The sequence below is a fragment of the Lissotriton helveticus genome, chromosome 7 (genome assembly GCF_964261635.1).
Source record: "Lissotriton helveticus chromosome 7, aLisHel1.1, whole genome shotgun sequence".
In the NCBI taxonomy this organism is placed as follows: Eukaryota; Metazoa; Chordata; class Amphibia; order Caudata; family Salamandridae; genus Lissotriton; species Lissotriton helveticus.
Window position 1 is genome coordinate 197,775,474 of NC_136068.1, and position 25,597 is coordinate 197,801,070.

Consider the following 25,597-nt stretch of genomic DNA (forward strand, 5'->3'; position numbering starts at 1 on the left):
CGAGCGCAGCGGGCGCGACGTAGGCGCGCCGGAGTTGCGCCAGAGTTAAGCCCGTCTGCGCCCGTCTGCGGCAGTCCGGGGCAAGGGGCCACTACCCCTGGCTCCTGCATCCAATATTCTTCCGCGGCTTTGCTCCGATTGCGGGGCCATTGGCCCCTCGATCCCCGTTCTGCCCACCGGATTGCACTGCTGGGCTGTAACTCCCCTTGTCATGCCTGCCCATCTGGTTGCCCTCCCCCTCTCCTGTCACTGTCGTCCCCCGCCCTACCTACCACCTGCAACTCGTATCTTCCCCCTTTATCTATCATACTACTCAACACGAGATCTGCCGTCAAACATTACCATGAACTCTCCACTCTTCTAGATACTGACAAACCCGACCTTCTATTGTTGACGGAAACGTGGTTTACCGAAGCTTCCCTCCCTTCCCTACTTGCTACCCTTCCTTCGACTTATTATGCCATCCGCGTAGACCGCCCTGGCGGGAAAGCGGGTGGAGGCGTTGCTCTTATCGCCCGCTCTGACCTCCAGTTTCAAGTCCTCCCTTCTCCCTCCCTGGGCGGAATCGACTATCTGGTGGTCCGCTCTTCCTCCCTCTCCTCTCATATAGCCATAGTGCTAGTTTACCGTCCTCCTCAATCTACTCCTTCCTTTCTCCCTGCCTTCCAAGATTTACTTGGCACCCTGGCGGTCAATTATGCCTCGGTTTTAGTCCTCGGGGACTTTAATTATTGGCCTTCGGACCCTAAGGAGTGTGTGTCATCTAAGGAATTTTCAGAAACCCTTCTCTCCCTTAATTTTATTTCCTTTGTCCACTCCCCTACTCACATTCACGGGCACATCCTTGACCAGGTCTGGTCTCTTAACTGCTCCCTCTCCACGTTGGTTGTCGCCCCCTGCACTTGGTCTGACCACTTTATAATTTCGTTTTCCCTTAGTCTTTCATTGATTAAGACCCCCAGTCACACTAAAAACTCTTGGGCCCGCAACTGGGGTAAGGTCAATCTGTCCGATCTCTCGACCGCACTCCGGGCCTCTCTTCCCCCTCTATCGGGACTAGATTCCGCAGCCCAAGCAAAAGCCATTGACTTATGGCTTACGGAAGGAAGCGATCGTTTAGCTCCTCTTCGGCGTACCTCGATTAGGCGCCCTAAAGACGCCAATCGGTGGTTCAACTCCGAGCTGAAGGAACAGAAGCTTATGCTGCGAAGGGCTGAACGCAAATGGAGACTGGATTATTCCCCGAATACCAGGGCCCGCTACGTTCACCTCCTGGGGACCTATAAACAAAAAATTACGGAGGCCAAGAAAGCTTACTTCTCGGCGAAAATTCTAGCTGCCGTGAATCAACCTAAGGAGATCTTCGCCATTACCCAGGATTTGGCGTTCTCCGACCGGACCACACTCAAGCCCCCTCCCTCCCAGAAACTCTGCGATTCATTGAATCTCTATTTTGTTGATAAAATCACGACAATTAAATCTAACATTCCCCCCTCTTCTCCTTCTTTTGTCGATACCCCCCCTCACTTGCCCCTAGCTACTTTTAATTCTCTTCCTCTTCTTTCTGAAGAACTCTTTTTGTCCCTCCTCCCTAAAATTAAGTCCGGCTCCCCATTCGATATATGCCCGGCTCACATCTTGCGGCAGATTTATACTGCCTGCCCGGCGCCCCCTCTGGGCTTCCTTAATGATTCACTGGCACGAGGGGTTGTCACACCACTGCTAAAAGCCGCTTCTATCGTCCCTATACTGAAGAAGCCGGGAGCCGACCCCTCCGTGATGGCTAACTATCGCCCCATTTCCCTTCTCCCTTTTCTGGCGAAGGTGCTGGAGCGGCACGTTACATCTGCACTCAGCTCCTTTGCCGAGGAGAATGGTAGGTTGGCTCCACGTCAGGCGGGATTTCGGCCTAGGCACTCGACAGAGTCAGTGGTGGTGTCAGTATCAGACACCCTCAGAGAGGGTATGGATGCCGGTAGATCTCAGGCGCTGGTCCTTCTTGATTTGTCCGCCGCTTTCGACACGGTGGATCACTCCATCTTGCTTTCCCGTGTCAGGGCGGCGGGCATAGGAGGATCAGCCTTCATCTGGCTCTCGTCCTTTCTGAGGGACCGGACCCAGGCGGTCCATCTTGGGGAGTTCTCATCTACCCCCTGCCAGGTCCAGTGCGGTGTTCCCCAGGGTTCTTCTCTCTCTCCTTTACTCTTTAATCTTTATATCGCTCCGCTCATCTTTGCTCTACAGCAACTGGAGGTCTCGGTATACAACTATGCCGATGACCTCCAGCTCATCTTTAATCTTTCTCCTACTCCTGACTCTATCTCAAATTTCCAATCCACTCTATCTTTCATCAGGGACTGGATGAACTTCAACCACCTGAAACTCAATCCCGATAAAACGGAGCTTGTGGTGACGGGTGGTTGCTCCAGTCCCTGGAACTCTCTTTTCTGGCCCCCTTCTTTTGGCTCTCCTCCCATCCCTGTTTCCTCTGTTAAGACTCTTGGTATTAAGTTAAACAATCAACTTACTATGCACTCCCAGATTGGCTCTGTGGTTTCTTCTTGCTTTCTTACTCTTCGCATTATTCGTTCTATCTCCCGCTTCTTTTCTTTCCCTGCACTTAAGCTCATTCTGTCCGCACTGGTCCTGTCCCGCCTGGACTACGGGAACATTCTGTACAATGGCATCCCTCAGTACAGCCTCCGGAAATTGCAATTAGTGCAAAACCAGGCTGCTCGCCTTGCCTTTGGTCTTCCTAAATTCCACCACACCTCTCCCCTCCTGAAGACCCTTCACTGGCTCCCGGTGCGGGAACGTGCCCTATTTAAACTAGGCTGCATGGCGTTCCAGGCCAGGACTGGCCTGGCCCCTCTATTCATATCTTCGGCCATCAAGGCCTATGTCCCTGGCAGAGACCTCCGTTCTTCGGCACAACTTCTTTTAGCTGTGCCCCGTTACCGGAAAAAGAAACTGGGTGGCACAAAATTTTCCACTCTTGCCCCCATGTTCTGGAACTCTCTCCCTTTTTATCTTAGGTCCCTCACTGATTACTCCGCCTTCCGCAAAGCCCTGAAGACTTTTTTATTTCCTCAAGCTCATCCCTAGTAATCTGACTATTCTTCCAGCTGCCGTCTTAGTTACTGTTCCCGCTCAGTTGATTGCCTTCTACTTTAGCGCCAAGAAACCGCCCAGGTGTATGTTGCGCTCAATAAATATTTTAAACTTAAACTTAAACTATGTGCTGTTTTACATATAAAGATAAAAAAGTGCTATGCAGTCAACCCTGACCGCGTCGTAGCACTTTTTGTTTTTCAACTTAAAGCCATGTTGCACAGCAGCTCGTGCTGCTGAGTAGCCTGTCTTAATATACATTAAAAAAACTAATAGATTTCGCAGAGGATTGCATATGTACTTTGTTGATGACAAAAAAGAAAGCGGACCCTATGTTGGATTGGTTGCTATTTTCTACCTTCCAATTAGCAAGTTTTCAAAGCTTCTTCCATCTTTTTAAGCCTTCGTCTTTTTTTTCCTCTCCTCATTTTGTTCCATCAGGGAGAGGAAATAATCTTCCAAAAGGAAGTACATTTCTTCTGTGCTTTCCTTGGATGAAGAAGACAGGTACTGCAGAAATATTTATAGGTACTTTCCTTCTTCTTTTTCAGGACATTCTGCCAACGTGTCTGAAATTAAAAAATGGATTGAGGAAGCTGTTGCCAAGGCACTAGTCTCTGATAAAGAGAGAAGGAACGTTCTAAATGATACTGCACTGATTGGGTGGATTTTTCCTCTCGCTCTTTTCTGGTCTAGCAAAGTACTTCTTGTTCTGGAAAGCATGTCAGTCTGTAAGAGGTGAGACAGGTATTAGAGCATCTCACAGAAAATGTGTACTGTACTGGAATTACATCCATGCAAGATGATCAAGGACATTTTTCTAGCAATGTGACAGGTCCTCCAGTATGTAATTTGCTTTATATGCCAAATTTGAGACTCTGATGGAAAGCGAGACCTAGATCACATCAACATTACTTGTTGTATGCAAGAAATGTACTTGCTGGAAAATGCAGTCTAGGTTCTTTCTCACATCATTTAGATTGATTTTGTCCTTTCCACCTTGAATGATCTTATGTATAGCCAAGATTTTGCTCTCCTGTGGATCCTGTGGATAAGAAGATTGAAAGTGAGATGAAGAAATCATTGCTGACAATAACTTAGCACTCAGAGCTGGCATGGACACTGCCTATGAAGCACCATCACTGGTGACAGACTTTGAATTGTTTGGCTGAAGGGTGTAGACTGTTCTGATCTTCTAAGACGGACCAGCAAGCCCGCTTTCTATCGAACATTTTATGTGATGCAATCAGATCATCAGTGCTAGCCACAGGTGACTCTCTAAGTGGATCATAGACAGGAAAACAAACACCACTGACAAATTTGCATTATTGAAAATTATTTTTCGTTGCAAGACGCTATTCGATGAACAGTTGGATCATACAGTAGCTAAAATGATCATACACAGAAAACACACTGCCCTTTCAAAGGCAGGTCTTTCACCCCAAAAATCCACTTTACTAGAGGATCTTAGAAATGCTACCTTTCAGCAAGATCACTGCATAAACATTTCCATCCAAGACAATTAAAGAAGAAACCAGAATCTGTCTCTCAGGTGCCAGGTCAAAAAGAGCAGAAAGTAACCCTGACTGTTGAGGAGAAGGACATGACTTGCAAAGAGTAGGAGTGTGTATCGAAGGATTCCAATCAGCCTGGGTGGAGGATGTTATGAATCAGTGGGTGGGGAATATCATCTGACAATAAATGGGATAGAATTCACGTCCATGCCTCCGGAGCCAGGTCTCATTCGTACTCCCGTCCCTAGAAGCAGACTCAAAGGAAGCACACTTTTGTAAAGTATTTTTGAAGTTATAAGAGTGTCGATTCCATCTCCTCTGTTAAAGTAAGGTCAAGGACCCTAATACATTCTTTTTCTTGATGTCTCGAGGCTACAGACCAGTTCTGGATTTAAAAATGATCAATTCTTGGGTCAAGACAATTCATTTCAAAATGGACTGCTTAAAAAGGTGATTCCAGTGGTTCTTCGAGGAGTGTTTCTGATCACTCAAGATCTGGAGGATTTCCTTTCAATGTATTCCAAAAGCATCGAAAGTGTTTTGATTTCCTATAGAAGATCGAAGCTTCAAAGCTACTCCCAGAGTGTTCAACAAGGCAGTGCCTCCCCTGGTTGGCATTCTTCATAGAGAGGTATATTTCTGAGTCCATACCTTGATGCTTAGTGGATTCACCCCCCTTCCAAATCTCAGGGAATCAAAGAAAGAGATTGGGTATTTAGGATTCAGGTGGACCATGGCGTCCTGATAAATTGGGAGAAATCCAACTGGAACCAGAGTAAGATGTAGAATTTACAGGAGCTGGGTCTTGTAGAAACATGGCTTCCAGAACACAGGATTCAGAAGATAGAACAATTTCTGAGTTCCCCTTTAGCACATACTGCCCAAGCATTGACATCTTGACTAAAGATTCAGTGACATAATACAGCAACTTTGTTGGTAGTTTCTTGGACTTGATCTCATCTTCATTTTGGGCTCAATTACGAGTCTGGCGGTCCACAGACCTTGGGGTCACAGGGGCAGCGGTCTCTCGACCGACCAATTACGATTAGGGTGGTGGGACCACCATTGACCCACCGCAGCCGCCAGGGAACGACCATTCCCTGGTGGTGTTGTGGCGGGCAGGAGGCTTCAATAGGTTTAGCGGGACCGCCACGGTCCCACCAAGCATATTAGGCATTTCCTCTCCACCATGGTTTTCATGGCAGTTCCTTCTCCATGAAAACCCTGGCAGAGAGGAAACAAAGGGGGTCCTACAGAGCCCCCTTGTGGCTCTGTGCCCTGGGGTGCATGCAGGGGGGCACAACATATGCCTTCCTGTTCCTGCATGGCATGGAATGCAGGAACTGTTCCTGGCATTCCAATTGCGGTTCCCATTTTTAGAGACACCACCATGGGAATGCCAAAAAGAGCCCGCCAGACTGGAGGAAACATCTAATCTGGCGGGGAAGTTCCAGCGCTGCACTGCCAAAGTTGTAGTCAGGCCCTTAGTAATGAATACCAAACTGTCCACTTGGAAATGGGAGCCTGAGAACAAGGATTGAACAATAACAATAGATTGTCTGATAAGGAGAGAGCTGCAGTGTTGGCTAAATTCTTCCGAACTCTGTAAAGGAGTTTCCCTTTCTACCCCAGTGATATAAATAGTGATGACAGACACTGGTGGGCTAGGATGAGTGGTCTGGAATCAGATTCTCCAGGGATTGCGGTCTCCTCTGAAGTGGAGACATTCTTCCAATTGGAATAAGCTGGAACCAATCCTGCTGGGGCTCCTAGAATTTGCTCTTTTTCTGATTTGTATAGTTTACCAGATTCAAGGAGTTACTTTTCCTTTAAGTGTTCTGGTAAGATCCATTAGAAGTAAGGCTGCATTCAGGTCAGAATTGCAGGGTGGATCATAGGTTGAGATCTGTAGAGCGGCCACGTGGCCTGTCCTTCAGTGTTTACAAGCTTCCGCAAATTGGTCAGCCTGAAGATGTATTTGATGCAAAAGTCCTCTCTGTTATGATGCAATATCTTGGAGAGCTCTTTGTCATATTTAAGTATGGTTTTGCAGCTTTCTGTGTATGGTTATTTTGTTTCAAATCTGCATGGCTTCTTTAGCTTTATTATATCACATAGAGTAATGACTAGAGCAAGAAAGTGGACAAAAAAGCAGTGGCAGCTAGTAATTTTACCAGGGGGTAGGACAGGGGTGCACAAACACACACACACACATACACCTCACTCACATTAATGCATTCACACACGCATGAACACCCATTCACAACACTCACTACCAAATACACATACATTCATACATACACTCATGCATGAACTAGGCATTAAAAAAAACAATAAACTTACCTTAACTGCAGCTCCCTGAAAGGGATACAAAAGGGGGTGGTGATGGACGGAGCATCTGAACCAATCAAACACTCACACCCAGTCAAAAGATCTGGATTTAATCCATCACCGTTCTTTAGCCCACTCTGCAAATCAGTCTGACCCTGTGCCTCATGGGAACAGTCCAGCCCGAACTGCCAAGCCATGCCTTCCCTGGACCGGAAACAAGCTTCCTAGGACCGGTTTCTGGCATTTCAGCCATCTTCAGCCAGGCTTGCTTGAATCCAGTGGCAAAGTGAGCAAGGGACTCCCATTCACAACACTCATGACCAAATACACATACATTCATACATACACTCATGCATGAACTAGGCATTAAAAAAAACATTAAACTTACCTTAACTGCAGCTCTCTGAAAGGGAAGCCTCAGAGGTCCCAGGAGGGTTTGGACTACAGCCTTGCCTAAGGTCACCCAATGAGGGAAGGCAGCAGTCCCAACTTCGTCACAGAGTGAGATGGGGTCAGTGAGCCTGCTGACCCAACCCCACTCTGTGACAAGGTGTAACTGATTGACACTCAACCCTGGCACTTCAGGGCATAACACTGATGCACCCAAGTCCGAGACAATCTGTGACGCTCCTCCCCCTGTCTGTAGACAAGCACTGATAAGATGTCTGCTTTCAGATGACATAACACTGAACTCAGTTTTTGTAAAGTTTTTATTATTAATAAGAACGGAGTTAGACCAGCAAGATTAAAATAAAATGTAATATAAGATGTATATAATACGTAAATTGTTATATGAAGTCAAAACTATTAAGTATGCTATATTTAACAATAAGGTTCACTGTTTATTTATTTATGTTTTCATAAATTTTTAAACCAGACTTTTTCAGTAGGAATTATTGTTACTATATTGGAAGATTTTAATGAATCAAACAGCAAAGAATTAAATTGAAATTGTAATGCTCCTCATCAGGAGGGGGAGGGCCTTGAGGCACTTTTTCCAGACTGAGGAGTTCACACCCACAGGGCTGTGAAATCCTCAGCCTGGCAAAGTCCAGCTCAGGCAGCCAGGAGTCTGCACATTTAGCGCATGTCTGGCTCCTGGCTGCCTGACCTGAACAAGAAGACTGGCTGCCAGGCTGACCTTGCTCAGTCTGACAGACACTCTGCCCGCCTGAAACGAGGTAGGAGGCATGTCGCCTCAGCCTATACGCAACCAAGTCCACTGCGGCATAGAAGTATGTTTTTACTTACCAATATTCATTACTCTGGTTTGATTCTTCTCAGTGTATTTGCTATTCCCGACCTCTGAACCACATACTAGTTAGCCAGACCGATCGTGGTTCTTGAGGGAAGATTTTCACATTTGAGCTAAATTATATCAGCTTAGGATGAGGGTAGGTGGTCCTAGTAGCGGAGCTCTCTGCGGGAAGCAGGCGAAGTGGTGTTATTGGATTGACGATTATTTGCAGCTTCATAGAATGTATCTACTTAGTGGATCCGCCTAGAGTGACGGACACTGGACTGAGAGTAATGGAATTACCAGTATGTTATGTTAATTTGGATTTGTTAAGCGCTTAATACCAAAAGGTCTCTAAGTTCTGTAAGAAGATAGGCCCTGGTACCAGGTAGATTAGCAGGGCAATTGTGTCCAAGCCTCTGTGAACAGGATGGTTTTTAGTTGTTTTCTGAAGGGAAGAAGGCGGCTTTCCGCACGGAGGTGGCTCGGCAGTTTGTTCCAGAGAGTGGGTATGTAGCTAGAGAAGGCTCGTCCTCCTTTGGTGACGTAGTTGAAGCGAGGACATTTTAGAAAACAGTCCGTGGAGGACCTAAGTAAACACTGTCTGCAGCTGTTGTAGCAAAGCACAGAACAGAACCACACGTGTATCCCTTGATAGGCATAACAAACAGGTGATCGAACAGTGAAGCAGGTGCAAGACTGATCATATGGAGTTAAATATAGTGTTTCCTGAAAAATCCATATTTGAATATACGATATTTGATCATACCATTTTTAGAACAAGCATTTGCAATGCAATAGGTCTCGCATTAGGAAAGTTTGAGCTATTGGTATTGTAAATGACACATTTTTTATTTATGTGTTGGTTTTGAAAATCGCGAAATTAATAGCTTTGTCATTTACAATGCCAATACTTTTAACATTTGCAAATGTGACACCTATAGCATTTGTAATGCAATATGTGTTGCATTTACTTGACTTAGATGTATTGATATTACAAATAGCAATTGCTTTTATTTTTTTTAAATAATTAATACTTAAATATAAGTTATTGTAATTTATAATGGCAATAACTTAAACTTTTGTAAATAACTTTTGTGAAGATTATGTTCAGTGTATTTTATTGTGACGAAAATCCAAGAACAGAAGTGAAATATTAACATCTTTTTGAGACATTTGTAATAAAGCTTGAAACATTGAGAGAACATATTTGAACCAGTTGTTGAATGGTTGCACAGATTGATGCTGTGGTGGCGCTGAGTGATGTGGTTGCGACGAGTGATGCTGTGGCGTTCAGTGATGCTGTGGTAGCGCATAGTGATGTTGTGGTGCCCCTGAGTGATGCTGTGGTGGTGCTGAGTGATGCTATAGATAGATAGATAGAGTGTAATTATGTGGCGTGTAACTATGTGGCACTGAGTGGTATTGTTTGGAGTGTATGTTGCATTGAGTGCATTGTAATTATGTAGTATATAATTATGTGGCACTGAGTGAAATTGTGTGGAGTGTGTGTTGCATTTAGTAGAGTGTAATTAAGTGGTGTGTAATTATGTGGCACTGAGTTGTTTTTGGAGTGTATATTGCATTGAGTGCAGTGTAATTATGTGGCGTGTAACTATGAGGCACTGAGTGGTATTTGGAGTGTATGTTGCATTGAGGGCAGTGTAATTATGTGGCATGTAACTATGTGGCACTGAGTGGTATTTTTAGTGTATGTTGCATTGAGTGCAGTGTTATTATGTGGCATGTAACTATGTGGCACTGAGTGGTATTTTGAGTGTATGTTGCATTGAGTGCACTGTAATTATGTGGCGTGTAACTATGTGGCACTGAGTGGTATTTGGAGTGAATGTTGCATGGAGTGCAGTGTAATTATGTGGCGTGTAATTAATTGGCACTGAATGGTATTTGGGGTGTATGTTGCATTGAGTGCAGTGTAATTATGTGGCGTGTAATTATGTGGCACTGAGTGGTATTTGGAGTGTATGTTGCGTTGAGAGCAGAGTAATTATGTTGCATGTACTTATGTGGCACTGAGTGGTATTTGGAGTGTATGTTGCATTGTAATTATGTAGCATATAATTATGTGGCACTGAGTGGTATTGTGTGGAGTTTGTGTTGCATTCAGTAGAGTGTAATAATGTGGTGTGTAATTATGTGGCACTGAGTGGTATTGTTTGGAGTGTATGTTGCATTGAGTGCAGTGTAATTATGTAGCATATAATTATGTGGCATTGAGTGTTATTGTGTGGAGTTTGTGTTGCATTCAGTAGAGTGTAATTATGTGACATGTAATTATGTGGCACTGAGTGGTATTTGGAGAGTCTGTTGCTTTGAGTGCAGTGTAATTATGTTGCGTGTAATTATGTGGCAATGAGTGGTATTTGGAGAGTATGTTGCATTGAGTGCAGTGTAATTATGGAGTGTGTAATTATGTGGCACTGAGTGGTATTTGGAGTGTATGTTGTGTTGAGCGCAGTGTAATAATGTAGCATATAATTAAGTGGCACTGAGTGGTATTGTCTGGAGTGTATGTTGTATTCAGTATAGTGTAATTATGTGGCGTGTAATTATGTGGCACTGAGTGGTATTTGGAGTGTATGTTGCATTGACTGCAGTGTGATTATGTGGCGTGTAAATATGGGGCACTGAGTGGTATTTGGAGTGTATGTTGGATTTAGGGCAGTGTAATTATGTGACGTGTAATTATGTGGCACTGAGTGGTATTTGGAGTGTAGGTTGCATAGAGTGCAGTGTAATTGCTCATTGACTGTGTGTACTTGAGGAGAGATTGGAGAGGAGAGGGTAGAGAGATAGGAGAGGGGAGGGGAGAGAAGGGAGAGTGAGAAGAGAGGGAAGAGAGGGGAGGGGAGAGAGGAGAGCGGGGCGAGAAGATAAGAGAGGGTAGAGAGGAGAGGGGAGAGTGAGGGGAGGGGAGAGGAAGGAGAGGAGAAGAGAGGGGAAGTGGTAAGAGAGGAGAGTGGTGAGAGAGGAGAGTGTTGAGAGGGGAGAGTGGTGAGAGGGGAGAGTGGTGAGAGGGGAGAGTGGTGAGAGGGGAGAAAGGTGAGAGGGGAGTGTGGTGAGAGGGGAGAGTGGTGAGAGGGGAGAGTGGTTAGAGGGGAGAGTGGTGAGAGGGGAGAGTGGTGAGAGGGGAGAGTGGTGATAGGGCAGAGTGGTGATAGGGCAGAGTGGTGATAGGGCAGAGTGGTGATAGGGCAGAGTGGTGAGAGGGGAGAGTGGTGAGAGGGGAGAGTGGTGATAGTGCAGAGGGGAGAGTGGTGAGAGTGGGGAGAGTGGGGAGAGTGGTGAGAGGGGAGAGTGGTGAGAGGGGAGAGTGGTGAGAGAGGAGAGTGGTGAGAGGGGAGAGAGGGGAGAGTGGTGAGAGGGGAGAGAGTTGAGACGGGTGAGGGGAGAGGGGTGAAGGGAGAGGGGTGAGGTGAGAGGGGCGAGGGGTGAGAGGGGCGAGGGGTGAGAGGGGTTAGGGGTGGGAGGGGTTAGGGGCGAGAGGGGCGAGGGACGAGAGAAGCAAGTCAGGAGTCTTATATTTAGTTTTAAAGCACAAAGAGAGCGGAAGTAGAAGTGCCTATAAAAGTTTTCACACTTTATAGCAAGTTGAATACATAAATAAGCTCCTTTGAGTCCCTTTATTTTTAACAAAACAGAAGTACATTTACACAGCAAGAAAATTGACCCGAAGGCATTGGAGCGCTTTACACGCGCACCACTTTATAATGCATCTCAACCTGCAAATCACGTATTCCACTAACAATAAATAGCCGACTGTAGAAATATTCAATGATAGTAATATAGTTGTAGGGTTTGACGTCATAAATAAATGCAAGTTTAGAATCAATCAACTGTTGCAAATATCCGTGCACAAGGTGATTTTATAAATACAACTTCTCTTTTTTGTAATTTTATGAAGCCTTCCGGAACAATTGTGAGTGTGTGAAATGATGACATTGGGCGAACAAAGTTTTAATATAAATCGAGCACGCAAACAATACTGTTTAAGACAGTATCTTTTTTTTTTAAAAAAGGCTTTTGATTAAGCAAAAGGTTGGAGTTAAGCGTCAACTAATTGGCTTCAGAGGGGAAACAGCAATTACGGAGGATGTCTCTGTGTGCCTTCTGCTCTCCTGGCGCCTCGGGTCTGTTTAGTGTTCACATGTGGAATTTCAAAAGCATTCATTAAGGAGGATGTCTCTGCCTGCCTTGTGGTGCCTGTTGTCTATTCCCAGCAGAGGAAGGAGCTGTAGAAGCAAGATTCCCGCGCTTGTGGAGGAAGATTAATTGTTCACAAAAGTTAGCCTTTTCTCCAGCTTACACATAGTTTAGTTCTTACTTAAACCTTCCATGCGTGTTGTTTCTAAATATATAGAGTGCGTGCATTTAGCAATTTACATTGGACCGTACAAAATGCACGCGCTATGTATATTTAAAAACAACAAGCGGTAATGTTTGACTAAGATGGCAGGGTGTTGGCATTTTTTTCATGTAAGAGTAGCATGGGCTAAAAATGAATAATAAAAATACACGCTCTGTGGTGAGGGAGGGGGAGGGAGTTAAAGCACGGCAGGACTGTTATATTTAGTTTCAAGGCACAAAGAGAGCGCGAGTAGAGGTGCTTATAAAAAATTTCACATTTTCAAGCAATTTGAATAGCAACTAATCTCCTTTGAGTTCCTTTATTTATTTAAAAACAGAAGTCCATTTATATATCGCAAACTCGACTCAAAGGCATTGGAGCACTTTACACGCGCACTAGTGTATAATGCAGCTCAACCTGCAACTCACGGATTCCACTTCACAAAAATAGCCGACGGTAGAAATATTCACTGCTACTAACAGAAGCTCGGCAGGACTGTTATATATAGTTTTAATGCACTTAGAGAGCGCGAGTAGAGGTGCTTATTGAAAGCTTTCACATTTTCAAACACGTTTAATAAAAAAATTGAGGATTAGCTTTCAGCATGTTCAAGTAAAGGGACAATGACGCGATTAAGGGAAAGGACAGCTGAAAATAATTTAAGACATTGCTCGGCCTGGCAGATGCCAGCTGTAAAGTAAACAAATAGTTTTTTTTCCGAATTCTTTTGTTTTGCATCAATCGCGGCACTGGAGGATTAGCTTTCAGCATGTTAAAGTAAAGGGACGATGCCGCGATTAAGGGAATGGATGCGCGCTTGTGAAACAGGCATAAGGCTGATCAGGGAGCTGATGTGGGATGATGGCGCGATTAAGAAGAACAAGGCTGCACTGAAAGAGTAAGCGCAACGACGACGAGGCAGCGCTGGGGAGTGTCAGGATCACTTTACAAGCGCACTAGTGTATAATGCAGCTCAACCTGCAACTCACGGATTCCACTTCACAAAAATAGCCGACTGTAGAAATATTCACTGCTACTAATAGAAGCTCGGCAGGACTGTTATATATAGTTTTAATCCACTTAGAGAGAATGAGTAGAGATGCTTATTGAAAGTTTTCACATTTTCAAACCTGTTTACTAAAAAAATTGAGGATTAGCTTTTAGCATGTTCCAGTAAAGGGACAATGACGCCGAAGCATCGAGCGACCATATGGAGAGGGAGGGGGCGGAGAAGCAGATTGCCTTCAAGGCAGGGGGCAAGCTCGTGCACGAGGTTGATGCTCTCGGCATTGAGGGGCGCATTCCTTTAAAGTGTCGGGTCTGATGCAGCTTGTGGTCACGTGATTCGCGTGAACTGTTGAAAATCCGCTTGAGAGTCTTTTGAGAGCCTTGGAAGAGCCTTTGGTGAGCCTTTGGTTTAAGTAGTGGTTTAGCTGCATTAGACTCGCATATTCATTCCTTGCGAAATGGAATAGGCGAGACCTAAAAATTTTATTTATTATATTGCTGCTCCCCAATGAAGGTGGCAGCAAAAAAGGTTTCCGGTTTGCCTTCGACTTTCTTTTCCTATTCATATATTATGCATACGTGTAATATCCCAGATAGCCACGAGGAGGCGGTGTTTCACAGCACAAGGTAAGTCACACGGGAATCGTTGTTTGTTCCATTAATCAGGTCAGCGGCACCATTAATAAAACGTCATTCGTCTAAAGCAGAAACTAAGGGTTTAACCCTAAATAGCTTTGCAGACAAAAACAAGATACGTTTAACAACCATTGGCAAAAAACGCCTACAATACCATGAATAAGAAGAAGGACGTAGAGGCAGATCTAAAGCGCTGTTTTACATTTTCTTTCAAGAGACACCATCCCCCATCATGAAGCAGGGCTTTGAAATTATGGACGTTCCAAAGTTTTGTATTGCCTGCAAAGTTTTCACGAAGATGTTTCTTCTTTTCAAATGTTATAAAGTTTCCTGTTTACACTGTCTTCACAAACATGCCTTTCTTCTTTAGGGAGATTACTTCCACGCTAATAAACACAGCCAACCCGAAAAACAGGACAGCTGAGTACAATTCACACTCCTTGCAGGTTTTAAATATAATTTCATTTTAGAAAACGAATGTATATATTTTTTCTCTGCAGGTTTTCTTTATGTGCACATTTACATCGCACAATTGCGTTTAAGTTGAAAAGAACCCCAACTAGAATCTGCAAAGTATGTGGCTTCAGAACAGTTTTAGCCCCAAAAAGGATATTTTGTCAGTGCCACGATGTTTGTGCCAATGTCATGAAGCTAAACCTTCACGAACTCATTGAACTTTGCAACAAACTTTGCAAAGGCTGCAAAAAATGCAAATTTGTGCAGACCTACATAAAACCACCAAAATCCCAGCTGTAAATAAAGATTGCCGACAACGAGCGGAAAACGCTGAAACAAAAGTTACATCTTTCAAGTGTGGGAGCTCTCTAATGAAGGGTTTTTTTGTGGCCAGGGAGAGATAGGCGCTCTGTTAGTTGACGCACGTGTGTGTTAAGAAAAGTATAAGTAGGGTGCAGCTAGGTGAGGGGATAAGCCCTATAACCCCTCAGTTTTGTGTGGGAAATCCCTCACAATTAAAAATTAAAGCTGAATCGTAGGCACACATAAAAGTAGTCAAACAGTAGGTAAGTCGTTGCAAGAGCTCAAACACAGTAGAAACAATGAAAAAATCTTCTGATGAGTCGGATATTGCTCAGTCTTTTAATTCTTTTTTTTCATGGAGCCAACGAAAAGGGGGAAACCAGCCGACACGTGTTTCGTAACAACTTACATAATGTTTGACTACTTTTATGTGTGCCTAGGATTCAGCTTTAACATCTTTCAAGTGATCCATGAAATAAAATGTATGGTGAAAATGTTGAAAAGGGAGGCTCGCCCTTTTGAAAAATAAAACAAACCTGACGATTTCAGGAAAGCATTAGCGAATAGTAGGGCGACGTGGCTGCGACAAATCAGGTGCATTAATCAATAAAGTACTGAAGTTAAGGTTTGAATTATGGGTTGTGAGAAGTTAGCCTGGCATATGATGTTCACTAGTTCTAGTGGGCACCTTGCACCAGTCTAATCGACCCTTATTGATGGTGGTTGTAAAGTCAACCTTATAGAAAGCTATCCTAGTGGTAGAATGAACCAGCAGTCTTCAGGCTAAGACTTCAGTAGGCGAGTTAAGCAAGTTGTTTTACCATATATAATCCCTTGAATACCAAATGAAAGGACACCACACAAGGTATATATCAAATATATATGTATTTAATCTAAACACAACCCCTCTGCACTCTTTATGAGGTCAGAGGTAAAAATACAATACAAGTCACACAGTTAATATACAATAAGTTGCACGGTATACGTTATGTCCTAGGGGCCTCACAAACCATATACTAAGAAAGTGGTATAAGTACCACATGAGAGTTAGAAAGCTGGCCTGGGGCCTGTGGAATCGCTGGGGCTACTCTAAACAACCAAAGGTTAGGAAGTAGGATGCCCACGAGTGATGCGTTCAGTGTCTAAACACAGACGTGGGTTACCATTGACTTTCTATGGGAAACGAAGAAGTTACAAATACACAATTTAAGGACACTTCCGGATGGACTAGGATGGAACCCTTTTAAACTAGGACACTTCGAGAGTCAAGATCCACGGGAGCACCGGAGTACTCGGGTTACCTCACCCAGGGAAGCCGGGTGCATAGGTGTCATTTTGTGTCGGGTTTTGTCGTCGTTTTCTATGGAGAGCTGCAAAGAAGTGCTGCAGGCGACCAGAGGAAAAGTGTCCAGGTGGATCCAAGGGTGGATCAGAGATGTGAAGAACCTGAAAGCAGAGGGGACAGAGTCTGGATCACTAGTCAGTGACCAGGAAGGTACCAGAAAGGAATCAGGCGATGTTGGGTGCTTGAAGGTGAAGAAGGTGAGTTTGTCTCTTCAGCCACGAGGTCCAGGAGGCATCGACGATGACCAAACACAGGATTTGAGCTGTCTCACAATTGATCTAGATGACTACAGTGTTGGTATCCGGATTGGACCCAACAAGCCTTAGCAACCGCAACCCACACAGGATGTCAAGATTTGCTCTGTTGCAGACCAGCAAGGTCTGCGGCACTTTTCTTTTTCAGGAAAGCTGGAACAAGCCTGGAGCAACCAGCAAAGTGAGTTACATTTAAAGGAAGGTCTTCAGGGGGCTCACAAGCTAACAGGCAAGGAACCAGGAATACGCGTCAAGCTCAAATGCAAAGGCGGGGCCCACGGGACACTCGTGGAGTGTGGGGGCCTGGGCTTTGGGGCAAATAGTTCTCGGGGCTAGGGCTTCTTGTACCCCAATGCGCAACCTACTGAGGCTTCAGGAAAGGAGTACAGGTAGCAAAATGCAGGATGTCCAAGATGTCCGGTCCCACGTCTCTCGTGTCTGCCACGGGTCTCAGCTTTGCTGTGGATATGGGTCGGATCAGGGAAGTCTAAAAGTCTAGTTCTTGTGTCGCAGAGTCTTTGGGTTCCGATGGGAGCATTGAAACTGCAGACCAGCAAAGTTGCTGTTGGTGCCTGTTTGCACAGGGTGGTCACTCCTTGACCACAAGGGAGATGCCTTCCATCTTCCAGTCAGAATGGAATGTTAAAAGTCCAAGATATGTCTTTCAAAGATTCATACAGGATAATCTAAAGTCCCAGGGACACAGTTCCTATACTTATACTAAGAATGGGGGCTGGATCACCTGACTAGGTCCCTTCTATGGGTGGACCTGAGAAGGGGGTGGTTACACCCCTTTCCCTTTGTGCAGTTTCGTGCCAGACTGGAGCTGGAGTGCCCTAGAAACTGGTTTGAACCGGGCTATGCATGGAGTACCTTGTGTGCCCCTGGCAGTGTCTAGAAGCATTCACTGAATGCAGTCCTCCCTGTCCCAATACACAAAACCCCTGTCTGGGGAGGTGCCAGCATCTCCCTGGACAGGAAACCTATTGTCCAGGCCACCCCTGCCGGAGTTTCGTCCAGCAGCAGGAGGTCAGACTCGTGTCTGTGGCAGCAGCATCCATATTGTGATGCTGAGGCTCTGTTTAACTGTAACCGGGCAAAGCAGTAACTACATGTCTTCTCCCTCTAGAAGGGTGGAATGCTACCCCCGCTGCCAGAATTGGCGGGGGTGAGGGGTAGTATTCCAAAGTGTTTGACAGCATACACGACATGTTTTGATAAAGCCAAAACAAAGTTAGCATTAACTGCAAGGATTATAATGCACTTAAGAGTATATGGTATGGCTATATCATAGAACAGCTATAAGGAGATGGTTCCGAAAGCTGCATAGGGGCTCAGCTCATGCTAGGGCACCCTCTGACATAAAAACCAAGCACTCTGCCTCCAGGATTGTTGATGCCTACCATAGGAGTGGCCTATAGATGTATATGTGTCTATATGTAAAGGTAGATTTAGGTATACTATATCTAAGTAAGGAGTGATTACAACACCTTACCCAGGCTGTGTGTACAGACCTGTGGTGTCAGTTTGGAAGGCAAACCAGGGGTGGCACAATACATGCTGCAGCCCCTGGTAGGCATAAGGTGCACCTATGCCCTGGGTACCTATGGTACACTATACAAGGGCTCACAAAGTGACCCAGTAACCAATCTGGTATGTACCTAAAGTGCATTGTATCAATTTAGAGAGAGAACAGCTGGGCTGTGGGTCTGATTAGCAGGCCCACAGCCACATTAAAGTCGAAAAACCAGAGAATCATAGCAAAAAGTGGGGGTGACCATACGAAGCAGACCCTACTCTCCTACATGGGTAACCAGTGAACACACCCTTATTATCTGAGGGGAAAAAAGCTAAACAAAAAAGCGGAAATATCTGGTTTGGTGCGGAAAGTAAAATGATCAAATAAAAGGTGCAAGAACTGAAAACAGGGGAGATGTAAATCAGAGAACACAGTCACGAGCAAAGATAAGAACCTTATTCCAAAATAAAAATCTGAGCCAGTTCTGTGCAAGAGAAGCCCTGATGGAGGAGGATAGCTGACAGAGATGATGCCATGTTTTTCAGCTCCAGGGGGCAGATTTACAATCCCCTTCTGTCACTTTTGCACTGCCATTGCGTCACTTTTTGTGACACAGCAGCGGGGTAAATAATGCTCCACATTGCGGTCTATTTACAACGTGATGCATCTAGGGAGATCCGTCACATTGTAAAGCCCTGCGTCACATTATACCTGCATCATGTATAATGTATGCAGGGTGGGCGTTCTCATGCAGGAAAGCCTCGTAGAACTGACGCAGTGAAATCTACAAGATTTTACTACGCCACTTCTGGGAGGCCACTTAGTGACGCAGAACAATTAGTATAGGCCTTCCCATGCATTGCTGGAGTTGCTTTGTGCTTGCGACACAACTCTAGCAATGCGTGACTTTTGTGCCAACAGATGCGTCAGAATTTCTGATGCATCTGTCCATCCTTGCGCCATGGTGCGCCGTATTGTAAATACAACACATCCATGGTGGCGCAAGGGTTTTGCATGCAGGTGCAGACAAACTGATGCATCTCTGCTCTAATTCAGAGATGCGTCCGTTTCTTGTAAATCTGCCCCCAAATATTTAACAACCAATGGCAAAGCCAAAAGACCTGACATTGGGTGACATCCTTTTACATTGTAAATGCTTGTTTGTTTTTGTGTCTTGGTTTTTGCAAACCTTTATTGCTCAAAAAGCTGCCAGAACCTTGTCAGTCCCCACCCCCCTCCCCCCAAAAACTGGCTAAAAGCAAACATTTTTTTTTTGTCCCAAAAAGAACACATTGCCATAGTAGTCCCTGGTACTATACGGGACTACTTTGTGTGCAGATGTGCTCATTGTAAAAGGGCAGAATGTCACAACTCACCGTAATGTTAGCCAATGGTTGCAGGAAACTGACCCATTGCCCCCTGATATATGCTGTAGTGGGCAGAGGGAAAATATTGAATGATACAATAATAGAACAATAGGTTCAGAGGGCTGGCTGAAGTCTGTCCCCCACACCTACATGTTATATACTGATACAACTTTAGTAAAATTACAAGTTCATGAGTAATTCCAGCCATAAAATGTAATAAGAACCTGAGATCAGACAAAGCTCAGGACAAAATATGAATGTTTTGAAACCTTCATTAAACGACGGGCCCTCTCTGTGGTACAGCACTATAGATACTTTGGGAAATGTGTGGTTTTAACAAACTCTTAAACAATAGCTTAAATATTCATATATGTATAAAATTCTTACTCAGGTCAATTTTATTATAGGTCAAACACTTCCTGAGATCTCGAAAAGAAAATTGTTTGCTAAATCATGAAATTGGATTGAACAAAACTCAATAGACATTAATCAATGATCTAAGACAAGAAGTTGTCAATAGGTGGCCACGTTGGTCTTTTATATTGTTGTAGAATACAGCACTAGGAAATGGTATCACAAATCTCCACAAAACATCAGTGAATGTACATTCTGGCTGAAGAGTGCACACAAACACAGCTTTGAAGCCATGTTATATGCGGCGACTTAGCAAACAATTTTGTTTTAAAAAACAAAGCCACAAGGCAGGAGTTTGTTTTTGTAAAACAGTAAAAATGACTCTGAAACTCTTTAAGTTTCCTCCCTCTGTGTGGAAGTGGTGACTTTTCTTTTTTTCTCTTTGGAACCACCTGGCTTTCCCTAGCAGTGCTGAAGGGAAAAAGTACACTAGAGTGTCAGCACTAAATAGGGCATACTGTCTGATTTGCTAACACTAAATGCCCCTCATTCATTGCGCCATCTCGGTAAGGTTTCCGCAATTGAAGCCAGTGGGGGCACCGTCGGTGGAAATATGACAGTCTGCCCTGCTCTAACCAGATCCAACAGGCCATTAGATTGGTGGACAGGACACTCTGCTATGCTTGTGATGGAGCACCTTGTCAGCCAAACTCTAAATCAAGCCATAAGTCCTTGAAAGAGATACAATCTTATATCTCTGAGTAAGATATTAAGGGACAGATGTACGACCCGTTTTTGCATGCGCAAACGGGTTTGCGACCCGTTTGTACATGCAAAAACCTCATGGGCCATGTACAAAGCCTATTTAGTGACTCACAAATTATTGGCAACTCACTGAAAAGGTTTTTCGACTCGCTATTAGGAAAGGGCGTTCCCTTCCTAATAGCGACCGCAGAGCCATGTATGAATGTTTTGCGACCACAATTGCGGTCGCAAAACATTAGAAAATTACTGCCCTCTACAAGCGGTTGGTAATGAAGTCGCAAATAGGAAGGCATCCCTTTGTGATAGGGCTTTTTCTTGCACTGCTACTGTTTATAAATGCTTATAAGTGCTGTAAATAACAGGTGTTATTATTACCCTTTATTATGACACTAGTCCAGTCTGGAGGCTTGTAGTAAGAAAAGGCAAATTATGAAGCATAAATTGGAACAATCTATAACAGTAATATGTTGTTACTTTTTTATGTCAACACATATTAAAACATTGAAATGTTAAGAGCTCAACTGAAGACAATGGAGTAGATCTGTATTTATAGTGGCTGGTATAAGCCTTCCACTCCAACATTCCAATGTTCATCTTTATGTCTCCCCGTTTTTAATTCAGAACATTGTACCCTTAGTATGTGGAATGTTCTAATAGCCTTAACGCCCTTCTGCCAATGGCTATACTGGTTATTAAAGGCCCTATTTCTTGTTATAGGCCCTCACCTGCAGCATGGGCCTGAAAACTAGAGTTCGGGGCCTTTAACAACTGGTACAGCCCTCACAGTGGGCTATTAGGCTCTTATAATTCTATCTGGGCAACATGATTGCACCGTATTAATGCCTTTAACACTTGAATACAGCAATCAGCAACTGAATGATCATTAGTTGACCTGTGCAAAGGGTATGCCATTACAAAGAACCACATTTTGTCACTTTTTAGCATGTTTTGAGCCAACAGTTTGAGCTACAAACAATTGTTTTGGTGAAATCTGGGTGTTACGCAGCGGATGATAAATTATGTGGTAAATGCAGAAAATTGAGGAATATGCGGTGGCCTCAGAATCAGATAATAATACCAGGAGGACTGTGGATGATGGTAAGACCTCCTCCGTTCTTATCAGCATGGTATGCAAACTGGGTGCCATTAACAGTGGGAACAAGGATGCTTAGGACAGATGTATGACGTTTCAACGCATGCTTTTACAACGCATGCCTTTACAATGCAAGTTTTACAACGCAAGTTGTTACAACGACTTGCGTTGGGGGGCGCTGGATAGTGAATAGTTTAATTTACTATTACAACTCCAGTCCCCGTGGATAGTAGGGAAGGTGTTGGATAGTAAATTAAAACTATTCCCTATCCTAGAGCGCCCCCCAGCGCAAGTCGTTGTAAAAGTTGCGTTGTAATGGTTGCGTCGTAAAGGTACTTGGTTGTAAAAGTTGCGATGAAAAGGATGTTCCCGCTTAGGCCTTGCAACGAGGTTGGTGATCCATGTTTTTGTGATGAAGAGTGTATCAAAGTTGTGATAGGTAATCAGGTCTGTGATGCCTGAAGAGTGAAGTACTGCAGAGCATGTATTGATGAGCTTGAGATTAAGCTTGTGTTTAGTAGGTTGAGAATTTTTAGTGGTTAGCAGCATGTGTGTGTGGTTGGGTCTATGTGTTCTGAAAATGCTGTGTGTTTGTGTGGTCTTGGTGTGGGAAGTGTGGGGTGCTGGAGGAGATACCTGGTGAGATCTTACCTTGTAGGTTAGAGTGACAAGGGGTTGTGATGCAAGGCCCTCACAAACCAAAACAGGAACTAGCAGATAACACCCCTTGACTTTTTTTCACCCTTTGGTGGGAATGCCCATGTGATAGATTATAGGTGGAGTTGTTTGAAGTAGAGAGGAGGTAAGAAGTGATGCCATTATCAGTGGCAATGGTTGCTGGGGAATGAGGTAGGTTTTCTGGCTCTATGAGAGATGGTTTTGGTACGAAAACAGTGATTTACGCTGGGATACAGTGTTGTCCCCTCCTCAAGAGATGGACGCTGGAAACTGCAGTGATATCACATCCTGTTTACATGGATCTGGAGGAATAAGATCTGCTGTCTGGTATCTTCTTTTAAAGACGGGTTTGGTGGGAAACCAGTGATATCATATCCAATAGGGATAGATGAGGAGAGTTCCAAGGTTATCGCTTCCTGTATATGATAAATATGATTCAATGTAACTTTTTTTAAGGTAATGCAGAGTTAGATTTTTCCATGCACCTGGGCACTGCTCTGAGGCACATGCGGGTACAGTAATTTACCAAAAATCCAATGGTTTTTTTTCAATGGAGAACCCAGGATTGCAATCCTGCTGTCCTGCTTAAGCACTACGCTACACTATAATTATTTCACACAATTTAATATAACATACTTACAGAATACTTTTTTACATTGCCCACTATAATCTGCTTCTTAAAAAAGGCAAATAAGTTGGGTGTGCCAATGTTTGTTTCTCTAACTCCAATCCTATAAACTAGCTCTTCTCTCATTGCTTTTCTTCATCAGGTGGGAGGTCTGAGTTGTAACTTGGAAGTGCTCCTGAATTTATTCTGCCATGCCCAGGAAGAGAAATGAAATGCAGAAGTAGATATGAAAAGCAAACATCCAGAAATAGAAGCTGCTGTGTTCTAGACCAACAGAATTTCACCCCCTCAGCACAGAGCACATATTGCATTTTTTGTTATGCAAATGGGGAGTCTGTAAACAAAGCTGTGCAAATTGCCACACAAGCCGAATGATGAACCAGCATTGTGTTGTGTAGCATGTTCTGTGCAAAGGGGGTGTAATGTAGCAGGAACTGTGCAAACACCCCTAGGATTCCAAACAAACCAAGATCTATTAACCCCTTCGCTGCAGGGGGGCGGGGGGGAGGTGAGCACGGCGCCGCGGTGCTCGTGATGAGCCCAGCTAGTCAAGAGTCACAGTGGAGCTGTGCTCATGACGAGCTGTGCTCGTCACAACTCCGCCCACTGATTAATTCGCCCACACAGGCGGGGAAACAATCGCATGAAGAATCTTGCTGCCCAATGAAATCAGATGTAATAAATGGGCAAGGAAAGTTTTGTGTGAAATATTCACATATGATACGTAATTCCTGTGAAACTGCTCGTATCAGCTATGCCTCCAGGAAGAGGAAACTTTTAGCTGTTGTAATTTTTCACACCTTTTCAATTCATTGCTCATGAGAAATAGTTTTTCCTGGGTTTGGGCTGTATCTCTACTGTTATCACAGCTTAGGAAATATCATCCCCGTCCTCTGTGCTTACACTAACACCTCAATCTACGCCTGCTCCTAGCATGATAAAGGACCTAATTTAGAATTTGTCATATCGATACTCCATCACACAAGTGACGGATATCTGGTCCATCGTATTACTAGTCTATCATATCCTATGGCACTTGTAATAAGGCAGATGGAATATCCATCGTATTTGTGACAGAGTAACTCATCTCCACACTTAAATTCAAGCCCTAAATTCTCAGTTCTAATACTAAGGGGTTGCCTCGGGTTGGGAGGTGTCCCATTTTTCACACACCACTAAGGTCTCACAGCCAATGTAGGTGAAGCATCCATAGAGTTGAGATGAGGCTCCATAGGGCAAGACGTGGTGGTAAATTCATCAACTGCTTGACTACGAAGCTTTGGAATGAGCTTCCGTCCAGCCTGCGATTTGCCCACTCGCAAAGGATCTTCAGATTAGGCTTAAAGACCCACCTTTTTAATGCGCTAGTGTTTCCTAATTTTATGTTTTAGGGCAGTCCTGCTGTTAGCGCCGGGATGCTTACTTAGGTTTAGCTGTGCGCTCTACAAATGCCATTGTAGTGTACTGTATTACATGTAAAGGTTTGTAGAATTGAGATAGCCCCACATCAATGACATAGGAGTGCACAGCCCCTATTTTAATCTTGCTCTACAGGGTGAAAAAGGTTCACATGGAGGATGTGTTATAGCAATGACAGGCATTGATCTATTAGGATATATGGTGTCACCCCTAAGCCAGCGTACATGACTGTAAAGGAACTGTTGAATGCTGATACAACATATTTTTTTTGGTGCTGTTTAAAAAGACAAGCTCTACAACAAAATGGTTGTAGTATTTAGGTTCAGGATTTACAATATTGCTGTTTGGTTTCATGTTTTAAGACACTTTCAAGTGGAGGACCATGAGAATCCCAATAATTTCAGATATTTTCCAGGGCATCCTAATACCCGAAAATATACTGCCGTGAATCAGAACAGTATTTACAACAAGGGGTGGTGAGGGACAGAGTCTCTGAATTAAGCAGAATACTCTCACCCAGTCAAGAGATCAGGGCTAGATCCAACACCGTTTTTTAGCTCATTGCACCATCCCAGTTTCAGAACCTGGCTGTATGCAAATTAGTCTGTCCCTGGCCCAGTGCATCATGGGAACAGGGCAGACCAGACTACAAAAGCCAATTCTTACACTGGGAAGGAAACAAGCTTCCGGGGACCGGTTTCTGGCATTACAGCCGTCTTCGGCCCGGCTTGCTTGAATCCTGATGGTGCAATGAGCAAGGGACTCATGTCTGAGTATACCCTTCCACGCTTAGGGTGGACAAAAATATTTACAACAAGGGGTGATGAGGGACAGAGTCTCTGAATTAAGCAGAATACTCTCACCCAGTCAAGAGATCAGGGCTAGATCCAACACCGTTTTTTAGCTCATTGCACCATCCCAGTTTCAGAACCTGGCTGTATGCAAATTAGTCTGTCCCTGGCCCAGTGCATCATGGGAACAGGGCAGACCAGACTACAAAAGCCAATTCTTACACTGGGAAGGAAACAAGCTTCCGGGGACCGGTTTCTGGCATTACAGCCGTCTTCGGCCCGGCTTGCTTGAATCCTGATGGTGCAATGAGCAAGGGACTCATGTCTGAGTATACCCTTCCACGCTTAGGGTGGACAAAAATATTTACAACAAGGGGTGGTGAGGGAAAGAGTCTCTGAATTAAGCAGAATACTCTCAC

At 44.3% G+C, this 25,597-nt stretch overlaps 1 protein-coding gene across 2 annotated transcripts in view; it reads right to left on the reverse strand.

Moving 5' to 3' along the window:
* The window catches only part of HNF4A (hepatocyte nuclear factor 4 alpha), a 519,025-nt gene that overhangs the window by 227,627 nt on the left and 265,801 nt on the right, over positions 1-25,597 (reverse strand). The window lies entirely within an intron of this gene.